Source organism: Arvicanthis niloticus, chromosome 3, assembly GCF_011762505.2.
Source record: "Arvicanthis niloticus isolate mArvNil1 chromosome 3, mArvNil1.pat.X, whole genome shotgun sequence".
Lineage (NCBI taxonomy): Eukaryota > Metazoa > Chordata > Mammalia > Rodentia > Muridae > Arvicanthis > Arvicanthis niloticus.
This window is the reverse complement of record NC_047660.1, coordinates 36,447,303-36,464,615: the sequence shown is the minus strand read 5'-3', so window position 1 is coordinate 36,464,615 and position 17,313 is coordinate 36,447,303. Positions and strand designations below refer to the sequence as shown.

Here is a 17,313-nt window from a genome sequence, read left to right as displayed (position 1 = left end):
AATAAAATCAGCAGTGATATGCAAACCACATAGCAATGAGAATTATTGGTCATTACTAATCAGGTATGTCCAAAAGATATTAAGTAGTAATATTGGTAAAACTGTTTTGTAGAAAGCTGTGTCATAATAGAATTTAAAAATTTACCTGTTCTGACCCAATTCTAGTAATTAATGTTGAATTTATAAAATGATCAAGGGTAGAGTTATATGACACGGCCCTAAAGAAGATTAAAAACTCCCAGTGCTTGGTAGTGCTAAAATGCAATAGCTCATTAAAGCATATTAACAAGTCCACATGTTTCTAAAGGGAATGCCATGATCTAGGTGCCTGCTACTCTATCAATGTTTATAGCTCTACTTAGTACATCTCTGTAGGCTATCTTTTCATGCTGAAGTTGCCTATATTTGGTATGAAGTTAACAAATAAAGACTAAAGTAAGAATAAATAAAACCAGAAAACACTTTTTTTCCTTTTATTGAAAAACGTTTTTTCTCCCTGTCACATAATATATGCTTACAGTTTCTTATCCCTCCACTTCTCTCAGTTCTCATTAGTCTCCCCTCCCTTCCAGATCCACCACTTTTCTGTCTCTCATTAGCAAAAGATTAGAAAACAGACTTCCAAATGAAAATAATAAACTAAAAACAGAATATAATAGGTCAAAACAGAAGGATAAGAGTCCAAAAGAAAATCCCATGAAACTGACACAGATGCAGAGACCCACTCACTCATTTCCACACACAAATCCATGAAACCACTAAGCTAGAATCCATTGTATAAGCAAAGTAGTGCTTATTTGAATTTTCTTGAAGGCTAAGCATGGTGAACATTTCTTTAAATGTTCTTAGCATTTGAATTTCCTTTTTGATAATTCTCTAAAAATCTGCTCCTCATTTTTCAGTTATTTCATTTCCTTTTTCTATTTTTCTCTAGTTCACTGTCATAATTCTTGGTTTTCTTTTTTCTAGTTAATTATTTTATTAATTTATATCTCAAAAATGTCACCCTTCCAGATCTCCCCTTTCAGAGTTCTTTCCCCCATTCCCCTTCCATTTGCCTATAAGAGGGCAGCCCGCCCCACCCCTCCACCAGCATCCACCCACCCTGGAGCATCACCTTTCTAAAGGAGTAGGTAAATCCTTTCCCACTGACACAAGACAAGGCAGCCATCTGCTACATGTATGCTGGAGGTTTCAGACTAACCTTCATATGCTCTTTTGCTCAGGGCTTCATAGGGTCTGTGAGTTGTATCATGGGTATTCTGAGTTTTTGTGATAATATTCACTTATCAGTGAGTACATACCACGTACGTCATTTTGGGTCTAGGTTGCTTTGCTTAGGATGATATTTTCTAGTACCAACCATTTGCCTGCAGAAGTCATGATGTTCTTGTGTTTAATAGCTAGATAGTGTTCCATCGAGTCACATTTTCTGTACCCATTCCAGATGTTGAGCAGCATCTGGGTTGCTTCCAGTTTCTGGCTGTTAGGAGTAAAGCTACTACAGACATAATGGAGCACATGTCCTTGTTTTATGGTAGAATATCTTTTGTGTACATGCCCAGGAGCAGTATAGCTAGGTCTTCTGGTAGAACAATGTATGTTATACCATCTTTTAATCACTTGATTGAAGCCTACTTGACTATAGTGTATGATCTTTTTGATGTGTTTTTGGATTTGGTTTGCAAGTATTTTATTGAAAATAATTAGATCAATTTTTGTAGTAAAAACTGGTCTACAACTCTATTTCTTTTGGGGGGGTCTCTATGTGGTTTAGGTAACAAGGTATCTGTGGCCTCATGAATTTGGAAATGTTCCTTATGTTTCTATTTTGTGGAATAATTCAAGAAGTATTGACATTAACTCCTATTTAAAAGTCTAGTAGAATTTTTATTAAAACCTTCTGGCAATGCAATTTTTTGGTTGTAAAACTTTTAAGTTTTGGTTCTAGATCTGTTTAAAATTCTTATGTGATTTTGATTTACTATGGTAAGTTGTACATATTGAAACAATTATATATTTGTTTTAGATTCTCCAATTTGGAAGAATACAGGATTATAAACTATACCCTCTTTATTGTCCTCTGGGTTTCTTTTGTGTCTATTTTTATGTCCCCAGTTTCATCACTAATTTTGTTAAATTCAATATTCTTTCCCTGCTTTTTAGTTAATTTGGATAATGGTTTGTCAGTTGTGTTGGTTTTTTTTCAAAAATAAAAGCTTTTATTGATTTTAGTTTTCAGTTTGGTTTTGTCTTGTCTTCTGTTCCTTTTGGAAAGAGTCTCTTCTCTTTGTTCTACAGCTTTCAGATAGATGGATGCATGTAACTAGTAAATGATCTCACTGTTTTTGTTAGATTGGTTGTTTGCTTTGTCTTTTGTAACTTAGTGCTATGAACTTGCCTCTTGGAACTACTACCTTGATTGTGTTCTATAAGTTTGGGTGTTCTGAGTTTTCATTTTTATTCAATTCTAGGAAGTCTTTAACACCTGTTTTTTATTTCTGTCTTGACACATTTTTCCCATTATTAGTAGGTTGTTCAGTTTTTGTGAGTATCTAAGCTTTCTATTGTTTTGTTGTTGATGATGCTTAGCATTTTTTTCTATTTTTATTATTGGAAATTTTATGTATTTATATTTTAAATGTTGTCCTCTTTCTCAGTTTTCCCTCTGGAACCCCACATCTTATCCCTCTCCCCCTGCTTCTATGATGTTGCTCTCCCACCTATCACCCACTCCCACCTCACTGCCTGATCTTCCCCTACTCTGAGGAATCGAGCCTTAACAGGACTGAGGGCCTCTCCTCCCACTGATGCTAGGCAAGGCCATCCTCTGCTCCATATGTGGCTGGAGCCATGAGTGTCTTCATGTGTACTCTTTGGTTGGTGGTTTAGTCCCTGAGAGCTCTGGGGAATCTGGTTGGTTGATATTGTTCTTCCTATGAGGTTGCAAACCACTTCAACTCCTTTAGTCCTTTCTCTAACTTCTCCATTGGAGTCCCCATACTCAGTTCAGTAGTAGGCTGCAAGCATCAGCCTCTGTATTTGTCACAATCTGGCAGAGCCTCTCAGGAGACAGCTATAACATGCTCCTGTCAGCAAGCACTTCTTGGCATCCATAATAGTGTCTGGGACGATACAGAGGAGATTAGCATGACCCCTGTGCAAGGATGACACACAAATTCATGTGCCCAGCTTTAATCAATGGTGGTTTAAAAGGATGCAGGGAGTAATTTCGATTTTCTTGTATCTGTTCAGACTCGTTTTGAGTCTAAGTATGTGGTCAGTTTTTGTGAGAGTTCCATGATGTGCTGAGAAGAAGGCATAGTCTTTTGTGTTCATGTGACATGGGAATATTTGGTTTATAATGTCTGTTAGCTCCAACATTTCTGTATTTAGTTTTGACTAGATGATCTGGCTATTGGTACAGATGGGGAAATGAAGTCATCCACTATCAGTGTGTTAGGGTCAACGAAGCTGTAGTAGTGTTTCTTTTAAAAACATGTATAGCCTTATGTTCAGTTTGTAGATGTTAAGAATTGCCATGTCCACCTGAGAGATTTTTCATTTGAAGCTTATTTAATACCCTTTCTTATCTCTTTTGATAAGTTTTGGATTAAAGTCAATGTTTTGGGATATTAAAATGGCTACACCACCTCACTTCTTAGTTCTATTTACTTTGACTCTCTTTTCTAACTTTTCAAACTGAGGTGATGTCTATCCTTGAATTAATGGTGTGTTTCTTGGATGCAGAAGAAGGATGAATTCTGTTTTCAAATCCACTCTGTTATTTTGTCCTTTTATTTGTCTGCTGCAGAGCTTGGAATAATATAGGTGAAATAGATGTGACAGAGAGGAAGATGTGAGGATCTTCAGCTAGCTTACCTGCTTCTCTTGCTAGGGTAGCTGGCAGGTTCCCAGTGAATGCTTGCTAGAGATGAGGCTGGGAGTTAAGAATAGTGGGAAGATTTTGATAAGTTTTGGATTAAGGTCAATGTAAATCTGTATGATTCACTGGAGGTAGGTCAGAGAGGAAGTGGAGGTCTCATCAGGTGGTCTACTACAGAATTGGGGTAACACTGAGGGAATGCATTCTGTGGAGAAGAAGAAGTGGTAAAGATGTGCAGTAAACCTACCTGCTTTTCATGTAGGAGTCCAGAAAAACACTTCCAAAAAGCCACAGTGTCCTAACCCAAAACAAGACTATTGACAGAAAAATTGCACTTGTCATTGTCTAGATTTTCCTTTGTTTCTAAGTTTGCTTATTTATTTATTTATTTATGTTTTTTTTATTTATCAATATTGTGTGTATGTGAGTGTGAGTATGAGTGGGGGGGAGGATATGTATTTGCCAGGGTGTTTTGACATGTCAAAACACAACTCTTAAGTGTAATTTCTCAGCTGCTGGGTGGAGCCTCTCAGAGGACAACAGGCTCCTGTCTGCAAGTATAACAAAGAATCATTAATAGTGTTAGGGATTGGTACTCTCTCACCAGATGAGTCTCAAGGTTGGCCTGTTAATGGCTGGCAATTCCCTCAGTTTCTTCTCCATCGCTTGTGCCCTCATTTTATATAGACAGAATAAGTTTAGGGTTGAAAGATTTTTGGATGTGTTGGGGCGTCTATTGCTCCACTAGGATTCCTCTATGGCTATAGGAAGTGACCTCCTTAGGTTCTACTTCCCCAGTGTAATGAGTCACAGCTAAGGTCACCCCCATTGATTCTTGGGTACATCCCTTATCCTGAACACACTGCAATATTTGTGTTTCTAATTTGCTGAGCATACACTATCATCACAGAGATAACTTTCTCAAAGTTATACTATTGTTTTTAAACTGGGTTTTGCTTAAATTGTCCCTCATATTTTATGGAAAACACTATAATGGGAAAAAAGTGATCTACCAATTTAAGATTTATATTTTTACAAAGTGTTTTTAATTATTTAACAATTTCCTGTGACAAAGTGAAAATTCATTTAAATATAAGAAACAGAAAGTATATATGTTTTGCATTTCAATATTATAAAGAAGGCACCATCATCCAACAAAGTATGTTAAGGGCATAGCTTCATGAAAATTATTAAACATGTAAAAATAATAGATGAAATTTTAAATGTTAATGAATATAGTTATTAAAGAACAAAGTGTTATTAGACAAGAAAACATAAATTATACTGTTGACAGTTTTAATGTTTAACTTCTTGCATTAACAAACTGTTACTGAATTATGAATGAACATCAAAGTAGACAATTGTGCACATGCATATTCCACTCTATTAAATTCCTGAAATATATAATATTATCAGTGAAATGCTTGAGACACAGGCATATGTCAGTTATAATTAATATCTTACTGAGAAAGCCTTTGTTTTAAGACATATAATGATCTCATATGTTAGTGTTATTTGTATAAGGAGTAGTTCTAAATCATCATGCATATAGTTCATTGTAGACACTGAAAAACTGGAATCTTGGAGACAGAATTTATTTCTAAAAAGGCAATTGCCCTTATGTCTGTTATAACATTTTAAAAATATTGCCCTATATCCTGAGACTCTCATAACAGAATATGATAGACTTAGTGACTTAAAAGAAAAGAACTCAATTTTACCAGGGGTCTATAAACTAGAATCTAATATGGAGGAGGGAGTGGCAAGGATTTAAGACAATAGAATCTGACATGGAGAAGCCAGTGTAGAAAGGTATGTTTCTTCTAGACTTCTCTCATCATCCTGAATACAAGTACTTTTCTCCCTTCTTGTAGTATTTATAACCTGACTAGATGTAGAATGACTTAAGAGACTGAGGCACACCTCTGGGTGTATCTATAAAGGCATTTCAAGGGGGAACTGCTTAAGGGGAGAAAACATGCTTTTAAAGAGGGGAAGTGTCATCCCCTGGGCTGAGCATCTAGACTAAGTAAACACAGTTTTCTAGAACAAGGAATACAAATGACTAGAAGACACTTTCAAAATGTTCAGTATTCTTTGCCTTCAGGGAAATGCAAATTAATAGTAGTTTAAAATTTCATGGTTTACTTATTTTTCTTTCTCTCTTGCCAGCAGAGTTGGTTTCAAATTAAAATCACAGTTGCAACATATCGTAGGATTGTGTAACTTGGCGTGCATGATAACTATTAAAGTAATAGATCTCTGGTGTCATTATCATCATCATCATCATGTGTTGAAACACTGAAAAATACTTTGCTTAAAATAAATATATACAAGTATTCTGACAGTTGAAAAAATTAAGAGAAAAATAAGTAGTGGCTGTATGACAAGCAGACAAATCAAAGAGTTTGGATAACATACATGACAGAAATCTTTGGAGTCCATTAGTGACCACTAGATTCTGCTATGTCAATAAGCACCGTAGGAACCTAAGCAAACTAAGAAGTAACAGAGAAGAAGTACTAGCTACTGGGGAGAGTAAACACTGGGGAGAGTAAAGCCTGTCTCCATATTGTAAAACACTTCCACAGGGGTGTCAACAATGTGAAAATGTGTATCTATAGAAAAAGGCTGATCAATTTCTGTAGAAATAACAAATTATATAGATACATGTATTTTCTATCTATGCAAAGTAAGTTATTTAAGTGATATAAAACTATATTTTAAAAGTAAAATAAAATTTAATTACCTATCAGGTAAAGGAGCTTATAAGTTTGAACCTGTCAATATGCCAGGTGGAAAAACTCCATTTTCTTTGCACATATGAGTAATCTCATTATATTACTATATGATTCTGCTTGCAAAGGACACCTAAATATTGGCCTATGAAAACATGAGCCTATATTAAATAAAAGCAAAAGTAAAAGTAAAAATAAAAAAGTACAAAGAACAAAATGCCTAAAGCAGGAAATAGAGTTGTCAACAAATGAAGATTCTAGTTCTAAAAGAGAAAGGTAAACAACAAGCCTACTACAAACTCTTGCTTGTATCTACCATGTGATCTGTCTGCAAGATAAGCTAATGCAATAGCTGCACAAAGCTTGCAGGAATAACCAACCAACGCGGATTGCATTTAAGATCCACTCAATGAAATGGAACCCACCCCTGGAAGAGCTCAGGCAGCCAAGAACCCAAGCTAAAGGAACTCAGCAATAAAGAGACTCCTAAAGGACATTCTGTTATACCCACAGGACAGCATCTTACTCTACAATCATCAGAGAAGCTTCCTCCTGCAGTAGATAGGAATTAATACAGATATCAACAACTAGCCAACATGTACGAAGAAACCTTGGAACAATTTATCGAGCGATTTCTGCAGGAAAGGAAACAAAAAGTTAAGAGTCAAGATGAGACCAATGAAACAAGTGTTTCTAAATACAAGGCAGAGGCACATACAAACTTACAGAGATTGTGGCCGCATGCACAGGACCTGAACAGACAGGGACCTAAAGGGGACCCAGTACTCTGGAAGGGAGCTGAGCTCAAGTCTGCATCCCTAACTCAGAAGCAATCTTAAATTGCAATGAAAGATTAGGGGTTTTTTCCCCCCAAAGGAGTCTCACTGAATATACAAACTATTCTTTCTTAAGACTAGACTCTCAAAATAAGATTATTATTTGAGAAAAAAGTTTTATTTTAACAGGAAGGGTGATATGTAGGAGGAGCTAAGGAGGAAGGAGCTAAGAGGAAGAGATGGAGTAAGGAGAGCAGAAGATGATGGAGAGGAGAACCTAGGTGATGAGAGAGAGAGAAAGAGAGAGAAACAGAGGGGGCATGAAGGCAGATGTTCACGTGTCTCCACCAGTCAAAGATAGTTTATATATCTAGGTTGAGTATTGGGTTACGCTTCTGATTGAGCATTACGAAACTAATAAAGCCTCTTATTAACATTATAAAAAAATTTGTATAAAAGCAAAAAGGAAAAGGGGGCATGGGATAGGGGTTTTCTAGGGAGGGGAAATGGGGAAAGAGGGTGGCATCTGAAATGTAAATAAAATATCCAATAAAAAAAAAAGACTAGACTCTATGCACAGTAGTAGTAAATTAGAAAAAATAAATTCAATGGAATATTTGGAGGCATTTTGTCTAGAATACTTTGCCTGCGCTTTTTTTAATTCTTTAATTTTTTATCATCCAGATCATTTGCAAATATAATGTGGTTTCTGGTTTCATGATTCTATGACATTTCTGCATGTGAGCACTTGTGTCTCTCTGTCGAGATGTATTTCTTGAGCTCTATCATTAGCTTCACTTCTTCTGCTTACTTGTTTCTTGTGTCCTATTTCAGTGTTTTTTTTTTAAATTTTATCTAATTTTATTTTATTATTATTGCATTTGCATAACAGTTTATATCTTAATCAAGAGAAAAAGTGTATAAATTTGGGTAGGTAAGGGTATGTGGAAGATCTAGTTGGAGTTGGGAAGAGGAGAAATCATCATCAGAATATATTATATTATCTATTTTCAATAAAAATATATTCCACAGAAAAGAAGAGATTAATGCAGCCAGAAGAGAACCTATGATGAAAACATTAACAATCTATTTTAGTTATGTGTTTTACAAAACTAAAAGTGGTGCATATATCTGCTACAGAGGCAAATCTCCTTACGTACTACTCTAGTTAAAGTTTAGCTGACTTCTACTTTTCAATAATGAAAAAGCAGGTAACTTTTGCAACATGAAAACAATCAGTCTGAAAGGTTTTGATTTTTCCTTATACAGTATAACATCTCCATGGTGCAGTTTCTACTGTCATAGTTAACCTTAGAAGACTGGATTCAAACCAAGGTTCTCCACCAGTAGTAATTTTATCTTTTACTATTCATCACTAAAAGTTGATTGTGTGTGTGTGTGAGAGAGAGACAGAGACAGAGAGACAGAGAGGGAGAGAGAGATCTTTATTTGAATAAGTTATTGCATGAGAAAAGAATATTGGTGACTAATAGTGCTAAGTAAATATCACTTGTTATAACTATTTTTGTTTTAATTCTCTGATTAATTTCTCAGGTACCTTAGGGATACAGAGTCTGTCTCCCAGGTTTTAAGTTTGTGCAGTTAGAGTCTGTCCAAAAATAGGTATAGAATTAGACCTTTTCCTGTCCTAAATTGCATAGGGAATCATCCACGCTATATTTACAAGACCAACTAATCCGTTAAAATATAAATTCTTGAATTCACTCTTGAAAAGCATGACCTTCATTTTGCAACCAAGAGGTCAAAAGAATCAACCATTATGAAAAGGGAAATACTGTGAAAATTAATGGCAGTACAGAACCATTACTTTAGAATGTGCCCCAAGCCTGCCCCTACTTTATGGAAGCTCTCCTTTCCTTCAAACAAATGGACTGAAATGAAGTATAAAGGCAAACACAGATGAACGGTTGTACCAGATACAAAACAAATCATACTACACACGAAGCTCTTGGGCTAAAATAAGTTTACAGTATCTTCTTGAGAAAAAGGTATATTAATAACTTTTTGTTTCCTGCTCCTAGATTTAAGAACACTGAAGAGCCTATAAAATATTTGCTCTCAGTTATGTGCAAATGTCAAAGACCACAGTATATGTGCTGTAGTTTATCTTTATTAAATTTTATTTCTGGAACACAATGTAGATGAAATCTCTTTTAAAGAAATGCTACAATAACAATTTGTACTTTAACTACAAGAGGGAAATCATAATTCTCAAGATAAATGGTTATACGGCTGGCACTGCAGTTAGTAGTTATCAAAAACATATCGAATATTCAAACACCTCAAAACAACAAAAGAACAACAACAACAAAAATTGGCTAAGAACTGAAAATCCAAATGATCTCATTTATGTACAAATGCTATCGTGCCCTGTAGTCTGCTGACGCTGGATCTTAAGAAGCTCTGTGACTGTCACTGTTGTAAAGTGGATGTACTGACTCAAAGCAGACTTTCAGTGCTGATTCTGCACTGCTGTATGTCGAATGGCTAGGATAAACACCATGAAGGCACAGCAGTATTATAGTAGACACAGTATTAATCAACCACCAGGGAACTCACCCTATATTAGACCCCCTGAGGATTCTGAATGTATTTTCAGTAGTACAATCCTAATGCCTCTGGCAGTCACAGGGTTTGGGCATGTTAAACTCAACTGCAAGTTTCACTGAGTGGGAGAAAGGATGCTTTGAAATGAATGTGGCACTGCATAGCTGTTAGAAAGTTGTGGGTTTTCTTGGGTTTTCATACATTTATTTTATCTGACGGAATCCTCTTTTTGTCAAGGGTTTTAAGGAGTGGATAAGAAGGGAATGCCTGCTGCTGACAGTTCTAGAAGTGCATATTTGCAAACAGAACTGGAAATAAATAAAGAACAACCAAAGGATAGCACAATGTTCAGATTACTTTGTGATAAATTGGCTTTGAACTCGATGCAATATTAGGTGAACATTGTGACTGTACTTTTTTACTTTCACCCTCTTTTGAATTCCTTAAATAAGAAAGCTTATCTTGCCATCATTTAAACTTCTACCCCTTTGCAAAATACTCCTACTAGAGATAAATCTTTTTCAAAATATATTAATTAAAAGCTGTCTAGTGAAATAAAATATAAATTTCACAACTTGAATATTTGCATTAAATTTGAAAAATTAAAAGTAATTAAGATCCTGTGCCCCAAATGATTTACTGAGTAAACAAACAGAGCATTCTCTACAAATTTCTTCCTAAGCATGGCCAGTTTGATCTGCTTTAGGCTTTGGAGAAATGGGGCAAGAAGGAAAAATAGAAGAGGAAGACTTGATAATGAAGAGGCTTCTCATTTATAAAGAAAGCAATTTCAAATGAATGAAAGTGTATAAGAATAAAATTGCCTGCAGGTTTGGTTTTTTAAAGGCTACATAATGAACATATAAAAACAATGTACTCAGTGAATATGTAATTAAAAGAACAGACATGTTAAATATTTTCTGGAATTACTACATCTAAATATATGAAAATAATAAATTAAACTTAGAAAGTATTGTTTGAATTTTTTAAAGATACAGGAGTCTTAAGTATCTCCTGATTTAAATAATGTCAACAATTTTGAAGAAACTCAACAATTTTGTTTTTGCAAAGGAATGTAAAGTGATTTTGGTTTGCTTATACTATCTATAATATTGAATTCAGCACTGTAGATATAGACAGTTCAATACCCCTTTACAGATATATTGTAAAATTATAAAACCTGTGAGTGGAATTTTTAGTATTGCATTTATGAGTTATTGAAGATCAAGCTATCAAGATTAGCTCTAAAGAAAAGAAATGAAGCTACTAAAGACACTGTGTCAAATTATCTTTAATTCCTGTTATTTTGCCTTATTTCTTCTATATGAAAATTTATTCTAAGTTTAATTAATTAAAAATATTTCTTGAGCTGCACCTAGCAACTGATGGAAACAGATGAAGAGATCCACAGTCAAACATGAGGAATTCTGGGGAAGATGGGAAGGAAGGTTTGAAGGAGCCAGAGAAGTCAATGCTACCACAAGAAAACCCACAGAATCTAGGTTCACAGAGATGAAATCAACTATTAGGGAGTCCCCATAGATCTGCAGAGATGCTACAATTGTGTAGCTTTGTCTTCTTGTTGGACTCCTAACAGTTAAAGCAAAGGCTTTCTCTGATGGTTTTGCCTGTTTTTGGAACCCTTTTCCTCCCATTGGGTTGCCTCTTCCAGTTTTAACATGTAAGGAAGTGCCTAGTCTCATTGCAATTTAATATGTCAGGTGTGCTTGCTATCCCCCGTGGTCTGCCCGTTTCTGTATCCAGGAGAGACCTTATTCATAATATGTATAGTAGACAATTAAGGTCATTCGTGAGGGTATGAAACTTCTCAGCAAAATGCCTGTGACTACAGCACGGTCACCAGGCAAACAAAACTTAACTCTTTGACTGAGGAACTTCAGTGGAAACCATTACTAAGAAAAACAGCCCTCGGCTTGCCCCTCCTCCAGTCTGAGGCCTGCGGAATTGTATATTGCAGAATGATCAGCTTTGGTGTATCTACTCAACAAGCAAGCTGGGCAGACCTGCTCAAACCTCTGAGGTCCGTGAATTCCTTCTGGAGGCAGCGAAGACACAGCATCAGAGGATTGTCAATTTGCTCTCCCCCCCACTCCTCTTCTAATATCTCAACGCCCATAATCAGCTTGAAGAAGCTAATGAAGAGTCAGCGCCCCTATTCCCTGGGCTAGGGGACTAAGGTGGTAAATGTTGGGCTGTCTCTCTAGGGAAAAGTAGTGGTTTTGTCGGAATAGAGAGGATTAGCTAGGGTTTATTGCATAGCCATAACCTATTAGTAGAAATCTGTATAATTAATATCAAGATGAAGATATAAATTCTTAAATGGCACCAATTTACTTTGTTTACAAATTTTAAGGTTTTCATTGGCATGAGCTTCTTAATGATATAAGAGTGAAACAAATATTGTTACTCTCATAGGCATTGTACCAGTATAACACATTTAGGAATACAAAGCTTAGACCCAGGCCTTCTTTAACTCTTTTTAACTGATTTGAGATGGTCAGCCTGTGAGTTAAGGGACTATAGCAAATTCATGACTTGGAGTTTATTATAAGGGTATTCTCTATGTTTTATGTAGAAATAGCTGAGTGGAGTTAACAGGCAACAGTCCAGATTACCTTACATGGATAGCTGGTTTTCAAAACATCAGAAATCCTTAGAATTGACATGACAAACATTTCAGTATTAATGTTCATTTTCATTAGAGACCTGTCTGCTCCGGACAGCTTCCTATATTAAATTCTAAGAAGAAATTGAGCATCCTTGGAGTTACTCCAGTTGTGGTGAGACAGCCACTAGGCAAGAATTGCCACTTTCCTTCTACAGACAAATTACTGTCCAGAAAAGGACACACTTGTAGAATAGTCGACTGATTATATCTGCCTAGACAGAGTAATCAGCCCTTAATAATTCTGCAGCACTAAGGTCTGTCATGAGATCCTGGACCAGAAGGCAGAAGAACAGATGCTCCAACGTTTTGAAGTAGAGCGAGTGTCCAGGTGGTCAGAGGTCTCTATAAATTGGCTAAGTTTTAGAAACTATGATTTGTGCTTCCCACAATTATAGTTAACTCAGTCATTCTGGATTTCTGATGGGGTTGAAAACATATAGCTATTGACCTTAAGAGAAAAGATTTGAGTGGATGGTCGTCAGCTGACATTCATCCTAAAGCCAGGTTCAGAACTAAATGTTCTAGTTAGAATAGATGACAGAGGAGCTGGTTAGTCAACAAAAGGATGGACTGGGTATTAGGACTATCCTGTACCTCACTGGTACAAATTGGCATAATTATGCTCTAATTGTATTTTGAGAGAAAAGTTTCATTTTAACAGGAAGGGTGATGTGTAGGAGGAGCTAAGGTAGGAGGAGTACTGAGAGGAAGAAAAGGAGTAAAAAGAGGAGAAGAAGAAGGAGAGGAGAAGCTAGGTGATGAAAGAGAGAAAGAGGGGGGAGACAGGGAGGCAGATATTCATGTATCTCCACCAGTCAAAGATAGTTGTTATATCTAGGTCGGTCAGTGGGTTACACCTCTGATTGAACAATTCCAAACTTATAAAGGCTATGATTAACATTCTTTTAAAAAATGTATAAATGCAAAAAGGAAAAGGGGGCATGGGATATGGGTTTCCTAAGGGGGTGGGGGTGGGGAATGGGGATAGGGGATGCCATCTGAAGTGTAAATAAAATATCTAATAAAAATAGTTTAAAAAAGAAAAAGAAAAAAGAAAAACAGCCCTCTTATATTTTTGGTTTTGATCCTAACCATCTCTCTGTCTCCAGATTGGGGTGGCACCCCAGGGCATTTCCACTTCTGTAAGGAGTATGGTGGGGGAAGATGGGGGAAGGGATTTGTAAGGGTGGAACTGGGAAGAGAGGAGTGAGGGGGCTGTAATGGTGACAGAAAATAAATAGAAAATAAATTATTGAAGAAAAATTAAGATCCATACACATGAAAGAAAGAGAGAAAGAAAGAGAGAGAGAGAGAGAGAGAGAGAGAGAGAGAGAGAGAGAGAGAGAGAGAAAAACAGTCCTCAAATTTACATTTTGTGTTATCCATAGAAGATACTAGTCCTTCTCCTGGTTCTTAAACTAGCTTTTAACACTTTCTATGTCTTGTATATCATTAACTTGAGAAGTAGTTTGTAGTTTAAAATCTAAGTACAATATATCCTCTGTCTATTTTCTGCAAATGGGTGAGAGATGGGTGACCCAGGTTGACTCAGATATCTTAATTAAAGTTATTTAATGACTTAACTAGGCATCTTCTGTTGCATGCAGACATTGACAGGAGCCTAGAACTTATCTGTAGGCACATGGGATGGATTTTTTTGTTTGGTCATCCTCCTAAGTCCAAATCAAGGCTATTTTTTATTTAATAAATATAAAAGGATTTCCTGAGCAACATTTTTAGCATGTTCTATGGCACTTTTTCATTATTACAGATGTCCTCATTATTTGGGACTAACTAGTTTCAGTTAAGTAAATAAAGCTATCTAGGTTAATTTACTTAAAATAGACTATTCATATATAGAAAGAATACATGGTAAAGTTTATGTGATATAGTCTTCGTTTTCTGTATGAAGCAAATACAAGTCTCTAAAATTATTCTCTTTAGGTTAAAAAAAACAAGATTTTCTTGAATTATGAATGAAGTTCATATTTTATTGTGGTTGCTTGTAGTACAGTACCATGAAGAATTAAACTACTGCTGTAAATTCATTAGATAAATCATAAAGCAGATAAAATTACAAGTATATGTCAATATTCGTATTAAAAAACAATAACCTTTTCTCTGTTAGTCCAGAAATAAACCTGCCAGTCTATAAACTATAATCATATGCCTTAAAATATCTATACTGATGATGGTAAAAACTGATCATGACCAAAACCTAAAACTTAAAATAGCTTTATAAGTTTGACATTGAATAAATGAAGTTGAAATTAGATTGACTATTATGCTCAGTAGTTGTAACCTTTGTATATATAAAAATTATGGAATTCAGAGAACAGTTTGATTCAGTTTTTTTAAATTCCAATTTGACTGTGTGCATTTTTTTTTCAGAAGATAGGAAAGAAATTTCAAAAAAGTCTTATTAACTAGGATGAGAGAATGATTGATGGCTTGGTTAATATTTAAACTGTTCTTCCATGTACACTAAATTAGCTCTCAGTGTTGATAGGGGCTGCCATGAATAACACTTACACATTCATAAATAATGAATTATTACTTTAGAAAAAACTGCAGTATCATCATTTTATTTGTTATTCATACAGATTATGCTAATGATTACCATGGCATATCTTAAGATACTTAATTTGAAGTACCTTAGTATTAACAATTTTAGGATATCAATTTATATACTAGGATATATCATTTAAAAAATAAGTGACATATATTAGTTTAGCAGATTAGTTTAAATTCATAACACTAGCATGTATTTTACGTATCATTAATATTTTTATTTATTTGGTGCCATTCATTCTGTGATGATTCATAAATGAAGAAATAAACATTTTTACCTTTCTCAATTTATATGATCATAACTTACACAAATTATTAAGTATTTTCTCACTAATCCAGTTTTGGCTCAATTCCAACAAACTTGGAACTATCCCTGCTACCTGGGATGACTTTATAGATCTTTTCATCTATGTATTAGACATTGAAACAACTACAGAGTCACAAGTTTCACTCAACATTCTAACTAACAGGTAGAACTGGTGCAAAAGTGTAGGGCACTCAAATTGTATTCTTATTGAATACTCTTTGCACGACAGTCTGATAGATACTGTAGTACACACAGGAATGCAATTATCATCTTTGTATCCCAAAACTTATGTTTGGGGATAAAGAAAAGTCAAATAAAACATTAATAAAAACTGTAGTGTAAAATATGTATAATAAACAATTATAATTGTATTATTTATCTTGCCTAAGAAAGAATAATTGTTCTATAACAGTAAAGAATCTCTACAGAATTTGTAGAGATGTTTTACAGTGGGTTTTAAAGAGATCTGAAGAGATATCATCTAAGAACGTGCTTATCAAAGCACTAATGTGCTTTGACACTTGACCCCCTTGACAGGTCCTGGTGACATCCTGAAGGCATGTTAACTAAGATAGAAAATATAAAGCATGTTTAAGAAATGCCAGTGCTTAGTTCAGGTTCAGAAAGAAATGCCAAATGCAGTATATAATCTGATCAGGGTTTATTTTTCCTTCTGATTCCTCATCACTCTCACTCTTAGAGAAACAAAAGCTGGTGAGATGTACATATTTCTCCTGAGACATTATGACAACAGCCCTCTAACGTTAATTTATACTTGTTACAATCACTCTAAATGCAAGATCTACATTGGTAAAGTAATAAATAAATTCTTGATGCTCAAGCCAAATTTCCATGCTGAAAAAAAACATGATACAGATATCTCTTTTATTCACAAATTCCAAAATATTCAGTAAGATAAAAAAACAGAATGATGTAAAATATCACACATAATATATAAACTTTCAACAATATCTGCTGGAAAGTTTTAATGAAAGGCAGAATTTATTCACAACTTCTTTTTCTCTACGACACCTACACCTTACCTAAGAGAAGATATGAACAGGTGGTTAAGAGGCAAACATCTTACTTTAGAATTCTCTCTCTTCTCTCCTCTCTCTCTCTCTCTCTCTCTCTCTCTCTCTCTCTCTCTCTCTCTCTCTCTCTCTCTCTGTTATTTATGTTTTCTATACAACAGAGATTGCCTCTGCATATCTTCCTCTATTTCTACCCCACTCACATTGGGGGCATTGTTCGTTATGTAACTAGAACACAACAATTAGCAATATAAGCCAGCTGGTTAGTGAGACCCTGGCATCCACCTGTCTCTACAGTCTCCTACCCTCCTGAGTAAAGCTGAAGTTTCAAATGCACACCACCATATTTACTTCTCAAGTGGCTGCTTGGGATCTGAATTCAAGTCCTCATACTTTTACAATATGCATTTCATCTACTGAGTCATTTCTCCGACATCCTACATACTGTTATTTATATAATGAGAAGAATCATGACACAATTAAGGATGGGGTCCTACAGGAATTCTCAAGGCATTCAAATCCTAAGCTATACTATTTACAAAGTTCCAAATATGTAAACAAAAATACATTGTAATAATCTCTTATACCTGCCATTTGCATGTTAGCATATTAAGGACAGACATTCTTAAGTGCAATGAGTAAAGAACAGAAGTTTGCCTGGTGTAGCTAAACAGACTCTTGGCCCACTAAGAACTTCCTGAAGACTATTAGAATTTTAAATGGGCCTTCTCTTGAATCACTAGC

The 17,313-nt window shown here is 35.3% G+C and overlaps 1 long non-coding RNA gene and 1 pseudogene across 2 annotated transcripts in view; one reads left to right on the top strand and one right to left on the bottom strand.

Moving 5' to 3' along the window:
- LOC143441665 (uncharacterized) overlaps positions 1 to 17,313 on the bottom strand; it is a 127,571-nt gene that overhangs the window by 88,122 nt on the left and 22,136 nt on the right. The window lies entirely within an intron of this gene.
- Positions 3,098 to 3,197, top strand: LOC117706362 (U6 spliceosomal RNA; annotated as a pseudogene).